Raw genomic sequence first — 10,139 nt, 5'->3', positions numbered from 1 at the left:
GGAATGGGAGGTAGAGTGACACATTGCAAACGGCAACAGGCCTGAGCCCAAGACCCTCTTTGGCTTCCCACTGGTTATTTTTCCTTGGGCATGTCACTTAACCCTGGTATTATTAGCCTCATCTGGGAAATGGAGATAAATATGACTTACTTTATAGAGCTGTAATGGCGAGACCTGAGACAACAGGCCTGAAGTGCTTTATATCTGCAAAATCAACTTCAATGCATGTTATTATGGTTCTTGAAAGAGGGAAGAAGCATGTGCCCCTGAATTTCCACAATCCTTCAAGCTTCACTCAAGAACCTCAAGTGCTGTGAGTGAAAGATTTTGACTAATTCAGGACCCAAAGAGAGTTCCGTTCCTGCTTTGCCACTGACTTCATAAATAACATTAGACCAATGACATCTCCTTACTGAGATTCAGTTTCCCTATTCAAAAAATGCAGCAATTAGAGCAGATGATCTTTGAAGAGCCTTCTAAGTTTGATAGGTTAGGATTCCAAGATCTTTCTCTACCCTCTTACCTCTGAATTCAACTTCCAAGTTTTGAAGCCATCCCTTCTAAAAAATTAATTTGCATCAAATGCTAAAGCCCAACAACTAGTTACTGCCCTTAGCAGCTTCCAGCCTGGCAGCTTGATCCTCTTTCGAAGGGGCCCTTTAAAGTCTCCAGGACATGATGAGAAGCTCCAGATCCATGTTAGGAGCGTTCCACACACATTCGGGCAGAGGCACGAAGGTGCAGCCAGAGTAAGTGGTGGGTGGGGCATAGAGAGTGGGCTCAGTGGTTACTCAGAAGGGGAGGCAGGAAAGACAGCCATGGGAGTGTGGGGCGTGGACAAGCTGGGTAAGATGGAGCCATCCAGCAGGACTTTCAAGAGGGGGTGGGGGCTATGGACCATTGGTGGCTATATGAATGACAGAGAAGGATAGCACGGAGAGACGTGCTAGAGGAGGCGCTGGGCAAAGCATGTTAGCAAGAATGTGGTCTTAGAGCACATGGAACTGAGAGAAGTAGAGGGTCTGGAGCAGGACTTGGAAGTCCAAACTGTGGATTTTGAATTTGATCAATGACTGTCCCTAAACGTCTTTTATTCAAGAGCATGGAAAAAATTGTGTCTCTCTGGGACACTGAGGCTCCTAAGGAATGCAGGGGGTGGTAGCTGGGCCAGGGAATTCAGGAGGCAGGGAGGGCTGAGCCAACTCTCCCAGCGGGCCCAGGCCCGTCTGCCAGAGCAGGAAAGAGAAATAAACACAGGCCGGACTGATCCAGAGCGGGCACGAAGCCCCAGCTGAAGGTCTCCTGAATCTCCACACTTGGCCATGCACGCTCACGGGCTGCCTACTGGTGAGCATAAAGCTGCCAGCTCAGACCCGTGCTGGAAGCTCCTCCTGGCTGGTCATCCACTGCCCCTTTAAGCGCTCCTGGTCCCATACTTCACAGGGACTCAGGCCAGCAAGAAGAGGTGTTTGCCTGCAGTGGTTAATGCTCCATGAGGCCGCTCCCTCCTCCTCCGAGAAAGCTGCCCAGCCTGCTGCTCTGGCTCCAATATAACACTTCCCTTTCAGCTTTTGAATTTCAAAGCAAACCTGAGGCTGACTGCAAACAGATGGATGGGGTCATAAAAATCTCCACGCAGGGAGCAAAGAGGCTCACGATTGTAAAAGAGAGACTATTTTGGAAGAATGAGTCTCTGCACCCATGCTGGGCTCCCGCTTCTTTGGGCCCCTGCTCCTTTGCTGCAAACACACCAAACATGTCTTTCTCACCTTCGCCTCTCCACATTCTACCTGGCCTTCAATGCTCAGCCCCAGCCCCAGATTTTCCAGGAAGCCTTTTGTAACCTCCTCCCTATCCCTCCCCACCCATCCAGCCACTTGATTTTTCCCACATTTAAGTTCCTATGGCACTAACTTCCGGTGACCTTTCACAGGTATTTACTACATACATCTTGGCATTGGCAGTAATTTTTTTTACCTGTCTTACACTCAAAATAGATTCCAGGCTTAAGATGGGAAAACACCTTTCCCTTCTTGGCTAATCCAGCATTGGACACCAGTACTGAACCAACAGTAACTGGATGCTTTTCATGAGAATGAAACTTTATATAGCTTGAATAACCATACACAGGAAGTGGATGGAGTCCGTATTACCTCTATAAATCTGCTTTGGGAATTTGTTATTATGTAACACAGGAAGTATCATTTTACTGGGCAGTGAGGGATCCATTTTCAGGGTGCGCTCCAAGCAGGAAGTGATTTCATTAGAAGGATCTGCTATTATGTCCATAGAGTGCAGAAGAGTTGCTCTTGGCAGAGGGCACAAAAAGACAGGATAAATAATCAAGGAGATAAAATGGGTGGTAGAACAGGCAGGTTTTGAGATCAGACAGGTCTGAGGGCAAACCCCAGTTCTGCAATTTACAAGCTGTTTGCCCCTGTGCAAGTGACTCAACCTCCTCCTGAATCTCAGATTTGTTATCTGTAAATGGGAATGATGATAATATGTATCCTGCAGCGTTGTTGTGAGATGTAAATAAGATAGCGATGCTCGAGATACACTAAGTGTTATCATCAAAGACAGCCACGCAGGCCAGGCAAATGGCAGCAGGAAATGGTACCTGGATTAGCAAGAAGCACTGACATCCAGTCTAGGTTGGAAGAAATGAGGACTCCTCAGAAACATACAAATAAGGGCTTCCATTTATTGAGGGCTTGCTATGTACCACCTGGCACCTAAAGAACAAATCAATCTAAACAACATATTTGAGAGTGAAGGCCATTGCCCCGGCTTTACAGATCAGGAAACTGAGATCCAGAAGGGTTAAAAGATTTGCCCATGGTCACCCAGCCAATGTCAGACTCTAGAACTGCAGACTTAACCATTCTTCCATGCTGAAGATAAAAGTTGAGCATTTGAGTTGAAGGAGTTAATATCTTGTATAACAGAATACTACTTGGAACTTTCTCTGTTATCTGCAAGTCACATCTGAGGCTCCAAAGCCGAAGATAGTATGTTCCCATTCAGAAGAAGGCAGTCAGTCCACTCATGCAGGACTTGCTGAGGGACAGCAAAACTGATTTGGAACCTCATATGCCCCCACCCTCCCACCTTTTGCCAACAAGCCAACCGATGGGCCAGATTGAGGCCAGCCATCCTCAGGGTATGAGGAGTGGACTGTCAGAGCAGAAACTGCAAGGGGGTTGGAAGACACCAGCCAGGGAGAGCTTTGCCCACACCAAGGAAGAACACAGTGGCTCTGAAAAACCCCACATATAAGCCCCTAATCAGGGAAAGAGTTAGCATTTGGATGTCTCCACACAGAGGGCACTGATGTCCTCCTTTCCTTTTATCTCATCTCCCCACCCATCCCTGCAGGAGTCAGAAGCAGCCTCCAGAGGGGACAAGAGGCTTGGGCTTGCCCTGAGCTAAGGGGAAACAAACACTTTGAATTTGGTGAAAAATTTAGATTGATTTTGATCAGATGAGAGTTTTTTATACATGAAAAGGAGATAGTGTCCCTGAGAGTGACAAGGAGAGCTATTGGATCTACATGAGAGGCCGCCAGGGATGGGGAAGGGGTCTGCCATATAACCAGGCGAAGGGGCAGGGGGAGTTGGAAGAAAAATTAAAGTTATTTTCTCTTGGTGCCCCAATGAGTCCAACTGGATCAATAGAGGGATACATTTGGAAACCAGGCCACTAGAGTAGGCCACACAAGTAGCACCAGGCAGGGCAAGGAAAAAAGGAATTCAAACCAGACCATCACTGGGATTCTGCCCTCAGGTACCATGGCAATCATTCTTTCCAGTTTATCTGTAAGGAGGCATTGGAGACCCATCTCAGAAGCCACTGCTGGGGCACTTCAGGGCAATTCAATATGATTTTGTGAAGTACATAGTAAGCTGTGTATAATTTTCATTCTAGAGTATGGCTCAAACACTCCCCAAATGAAAGTTCTGAGTCATTTTTTTTTTTAAACCTGCAAATTTTGTTATGTGGATATGTCTTAACTGGATAGACCATCAGAGTCCAGATTCTGGAGCCCAGAGAGAACCAAGTCAGCATCCAGCACCCACCACCTTGAGGTGGTACATTTTATCAAAGGATTCTCCATGAGAGATTCTCGAAAGTGACATATCTCTGACTTAAAGTAGGACCTTGATTCACAAACTTGGCACTCAAGTTCACATTTCACATGAAAAGGCCGGTATGAAACATCCATTGATACCCATTAACATCTATTATCTTAGGGCCTCATTTTTATCATGTTCCCATGCAGGGTACTGTACATAAATTGTCTCATTCTCTCCTCCAGTGACCCCAAGAGATCAGTGCTACTGAACCTGTATTATAGACATGGACACTGAGCTTCTGAAGGTGAGTTACCTTTTCCAGACCTCACACCTAAGAAGTAGCTGCAAGGATGGGAATAAGACTCATAAGACTCTAAACCTGTGCTTTCTCAACTACCCTAAACCAGGGGCTGACCTAAATTGGAACCTAAATTGTTGCTGTGTCCAGATCTTAACCATCCCAGTTCCCAGCCCAACTCCATCTTTCAGAGAATCTTCCCCCTCCTCGAATCCCCATCACACTACAATACCTGCCCTCTCTTACAGCACATGACAGTCTGACTAATGTAATGATATTTATAGGTAGCCAGATCTTCTTTTTTTTTAATGGCTCCCTTGGTCTAAGTCCTCTTCTCTGGCCACACTCACTCCCGCAGTGACCTTAGCCCATTTCATGGCTCTAAATAACTCTGCTGAATCCCAAACCTACACTCCAGACCACCCCTCCCCTGACACTCAGCTGCCACTGAGACCTTTGTACTTGGAGGTCAGAAAGCATCTCCCAGGCAGCATATTCAAAACCAAACTTGTGATGTCTTCCCCGAGATCTCCAGCATCCACCTCAGGAAATAGTGCCACTATCTACTTGGTCTCTTAGACAAGACATGGTGGAGTCAACCCTGATCACTCTCCCCACTCATTCCCTATATCCTTTCCATCCTCTTGCTTCTACTATCAGAACATATCCAGAAATGGGCCACATTCAGCCCCCACTGCTTCTACCCTGAGCAAGCCACACTCATCTCTCAAGCCTCCCAGCAGGTCTCCTTGTTGCTGTTGTGGCCACCAACTCCAGTCTACACTCCACAAGGTTACAAATCCTTTAAAATGTAAATCAGATCACGGCATTCCCCTGCTCTGAGCTCCCAGTGCTTTCCCATCAGAGTTAGAATGAAATCACCATTGCTTTCCATGAGCTGCCAGGATCCAGTTACCTCTGACATTATTCCCTACCCCCTTCCCCTTGTCACTTCCCAAACATCCCTAGCATCTTCCGGTGTTAGGGCTCTGCACTTGTTCCTTCTGCCCAGAACTTTCTTCCCTAGACATTTTTTGACTTCCTCTCACATCTCTACTTAAGTGTCACCTTTTCAAAGAGGCCTCCCCTGGTCATTTCATATAAAATATTGCCCCCAAGACTCTCTCTATCTTTTTTCCTGTATTAGTTTTCTTCGTATCACCAGTCACCACCTGGCATCGTACTGCAGATTTCTCTGTGCCTGAGGTCAGCACTCACCACCACCACAGGAGCTCCCTGTGGCTCACTCCTTTTGTGCATCTCCACTGCTCTGCCTCCACTGTCTGGCCCAGAGCCAGCTCTCAAAAAAATATTTGTGCTATGAATGTTGAAAAGTTTTGTTTGTGATGAAATTAGGGTTACATATTTTTATGAGATGTGTATAATTATAGATAAATTTAGGCTGGGCATGGTGGCTTGCACCTGTAATCCCAGCAATTTGGGAGGCCGTGGCAGGAGGATAGCTCAGGTCCAGGAGTTCAAGACCAGCCTGGGCAACATGGGAAGACCCTGTCTCTACAAAAAATAAAAAATTAGCCAGGCATTGGTGATGGGCACCTGTAGTCCCAGATACTCGGGAGGGTGAGCTAGGAGAATTGCTTGAGCCTAGGAGGTTGAGGCTGCAGCGAGCTATGATCACACCACTATACTCCAGCCTGGGCAACAGAGTGAGATCCTATCATAGATAGGTAGATAGATAGATAGATAGATAGATAGATAGATAGATAGATAGATTAAATAAATAGGTATAGGAAAATTTGAGGCTGGTTTCAAACCTCAATTCAGGGACCTGACCCATTGGCCAGATCTCAGATGTATACAATGTGTCAGTCCCTGCCTGGACCATGAGGACCCACAGAGAAATAGCACATGCTTTTCAGGATATGACTGAAGGCTGAAGTAAAGAATTTTCTTTCTGGTCCATATGAGTGGACCACCAGTTAACAGCAAGCTTTCTCAACCATGGACGTTACACCCTTGCCCTACTAAGGGTGTTACTCTGGGTTGTAGTGACACAAACCTCTACCAAAACAATAATATTCATGAAAAGTAGCATTGACTCAGCCCATCATACTCTCAGCCCTGGGCAAATCCTAGGGATGCTGTGAGTGTGAGTCAAACACAGGCCTGGCTCTCAAGGGCTATGCAGTCTAGGGGGCCATAAATCAATGTGGTGTTGCTGGATTTACAGATGGAGAACTGAGGCCTGGAGAGGGAAATTGACTTGCAAGCTATTGATGGAGCCAGAGAGCAAGGAAGCTCATCCCATACAGAAGAGATGGGAGGTGGGTGTAGGGGAGGTGGGACTGTGCCGGTGCTGTGTGCTGCATTGAGATCGCCTCTGTGAATCTCCCCAATGACCCTACACAGTGTGGTATTATCCCCTTTACAGATGAGGAAACTAAGTCCCTGACTTAGGGCCACACATGGCCTGAGTGCAGGTGCTCACACAGCCATGGATTTGTCCAGCAGATTCAACCCTCACCAAACACTCGCATTTGGATGAAAATTGCTTCAAGCACTTTGCAAACTAACATGCAAAGACATCATATTATACATTGGGGGAAAAAAGTAATAAAATGTTCAAATCATTAACATCCATGTTTCTATACAACTCTAGGATAAAGTATCAAGTTAATCTCATTCATTAAAATAGTTGCCAAAGACGTTTGTCTTTGGACCCATCAAATATACTGTTTGATGACATCATTCAGTAAAGACAGCTTCTCAGCTCACCCATCTCTTGTTATCCCAAAATAAATTCTGATGTTTGTAAACTGCAGAAATTATTAAGTGTTTTTTTATTTGTCAGTTTCATCTTCCAAGGATAATCTAAGGCTGCCCTTAAAAGAAGCATTGAACAAATTTGCATTTGCCTCTTAGATTTAGATATGAATTTTAGAAATAAGAATTTGTTAAAAAAAAAAAAATCCCCACCTCCACTGAACTGTGAACTTCTGAGAACAGAGACAGCATCTGATTCATCTCTGTAAGCCAAGTCTACACTTAGCATGGGACCCAGTCCCATATCAGTAACTGCTGCAATAATACTGCATAACAAACCACCCAGCTTAATGGCTTACAATAGTAAACATTTGTTCTCCTGCTCAGATGCTGACTGCAGGCCAGCTTCAGTGTGGCAGTTCTAATCCGGGTTCAGCTGAGTGATGATGTCCACACTGAAGAGCAGCTGGCTGGGCTCCAGGATGCAGCTGAGCTTAAGTCTAGCCCATGTGTGTTCATTCTGGGGCAGGCTGAAGGGGCAGTGGCTTTCAAGAGCATGCTCTTCTTATGGAAATCACCAAAACACGAGCTCATTTACGTTCTCTGCTGTGTTTCATCCACTAACTTACCACTGGCCAAATCAAGTCATATGGCTAAGCCAACATCAATGCAAGGAGAAAGTACTTTTCTCAATGCAAAAGTACATGGCAAAGATTGTGGGTGTGTGATCCTATTACAATGGAATGAAGAATTGGGACCCAAAATTTAATCTACCCCAGTAACCAATAAATATCGACTAAACAAAGGAATGCATGAAATCCTGCTCTACCTGTTTCCAGTGACATAGTCGGGGCTTCCTGTTTAATGTCTCTGAGACTCAGTATCCATGTCTATAAAATGGAGCCTGATGGATACGGGACTTAAAACCTAGATGACGGGTTGATGGGTGCAACAAACCACCACGGCACATGTATACCTATGCAATAAACCTGCACATGTAGTCCAGAACTTAAAGTAAAATTTTAAAAAATTTTAAAAAGTAACAACAACAACAACAAAATGGAGTGAATAATACTTTCCACCACTTAAGTGACCTGCCTGAAGTCTTATGGCGAGCCACTGGTGGAGACAGGATTTGAATGCAGACCTCTTTGTCCCTTCAATCATGAAAAGAGCCCTGGACTTGAGATCAGACAGACCCGAAGGCAAATCCTATCCTTGTCATGGGCTTGCCATGTGACCTTGGCCAAGTCCTTTACCCTCTCTGTACATCAGGGTTTCTCTCTATACAACAAGGAGGGGGTACCAGTCCAATGCTAAGCTCTCATTCTTCATGCCTTCTAAACTCATTCATCAATTCAACAAATATTAATGTTAGAACAGAATACATCTCAGGGTGCCGTGTTAGATCCTGGGAGTAGGGCAGGGATCTTCAGTACAGGCCCTTAACTCTTGGAAAAATCTCCCATTCCCTCACCCCCTTCCCCAAGCTTGTCTCCAAGGGCCTCAGCTCTGCTGGGACATCAACAGTGGAGCTGTTGGTATCACTCTATGTTATAGTCACCAGCCTCCGCTGGGCTTTCAAGGCTGCCCAGCATTGCTGCTTTATTTCTGCAATCACTTCCCTCTTGAGCTCCTTGTAATGGCCATTGCATACCTGTCCCATCCCCAGAACTCTGACATCCATCTCCTCCCTCAGTCTCAGTATGTAACCTTGCCTCCTACTTCCTAGTAAAAGTTGAAGACCTCAGATGAGAGCTTCCTCAACTTCCTGCTACCCTCCCTCCATACCCACCTTCCTGTCCTCTCCTCATTCCCCCTTGCTCCACTTGAGGCCCTGCCTCTGCTCCCCTTCAAAGACATTTCTGCCACCTGGGCTTTGGAACCCCTCCCCCTCCCACCTTTGCAGGGGTTCACAAGATCAATTTTCTCTTCTCAACAGCTCCCTCTCAACCAGATTATGAGCATCAATATTTAAACATGCTTAAGTCTTTTACACCTTAAAAGTAAAATTCTCTCTGTGACCTAACATCCCCTTCCAGCTGCCAGCTAATTTCCCTTCTTTCATTCTATGGCAGTCAGATTTCTTAGCTACAAGTAACAGGAGCCAACCTTTGCTGATTTAAGCAAAAATGGAACTGATTAAAAGGATATTGAAACATATGTCCACAAAAAGACCTGTACACAAATGTTCATTGCAGCCTTATTCATCGTAGCCAAAAACTGGACATGGCTTTAATATTCACCAACAGGTGAGTGGATAAGCACAGGCAGTATATTAAATACTGCAGAATATGATCCAGCACCAAGAAAGAATTAACTACTGTAGATAAACATGTTTAGTGTAGGTAGGCACACACCTATATGGATGACTCTCGAAAACATTAAGCTGAGGGAAAGAAGTCAGATACACCAATATTGATTGAATTTGTATAAATCTGTAGAATAGGAAAAACTATAAATATAGAAACAAATAAGCAGTTCCCTTGGACTAGGAGTCGGTGGGAAATGAATTGCAAAAGGGTGCAAGGCAACTTTTTGGGGTGATGGAAGTGTTGCATATCTTGATTACAAAAGTGGTCACATAGGTGTACATATTTTTCAAAATTCATTGCCTTGTACCTCAATAAAGTGTACTTTAAAAGCTATAGATACATACATACATACATAGTTAATAGGTGCATAGATACTTGGTTGGCTTACAGAATTGCCAGGAGGTTGGGGAAACCAGTTTGGGTCTGCTTCTAAAACCACCACTACCACCACCACCACTTGCACCAACACGACAACCACCATCACTGCCGTCACCATCACCATCACTGTCACCACCCCCGTCATGGCCACCACCACCACTATCACCATAACCACTGCCACCACCATCACCACCACCATCACCATCAGCACCACCATCACTACCACCACCACCACCATCACCACCATCACCACCACAACTCTTGCCAGTGCCAACACCACCACCATCACCATCACCACCACCACCACCATCACCACCACCATCACCATCACCACCACCACCTCCACCA

The sequence above is a fragment of the Theropithecus gelada genome, chromosome 1 (genome assembly GCF_003255815.1).
Source record: "Theropithecus gelada isolate Dixy chromosome 1, Tgel_1.0, whole genome shotgun sequence".
NCBI classification, from domain to species: Eukaryota; Metazoa; Chordata; class Mammalia; order Primates; family Cercopithecidae; genus Theropithecus; species Theropithecus gelada.
This window is presented reverse-complemented; position numbering follows the sequence as displayed.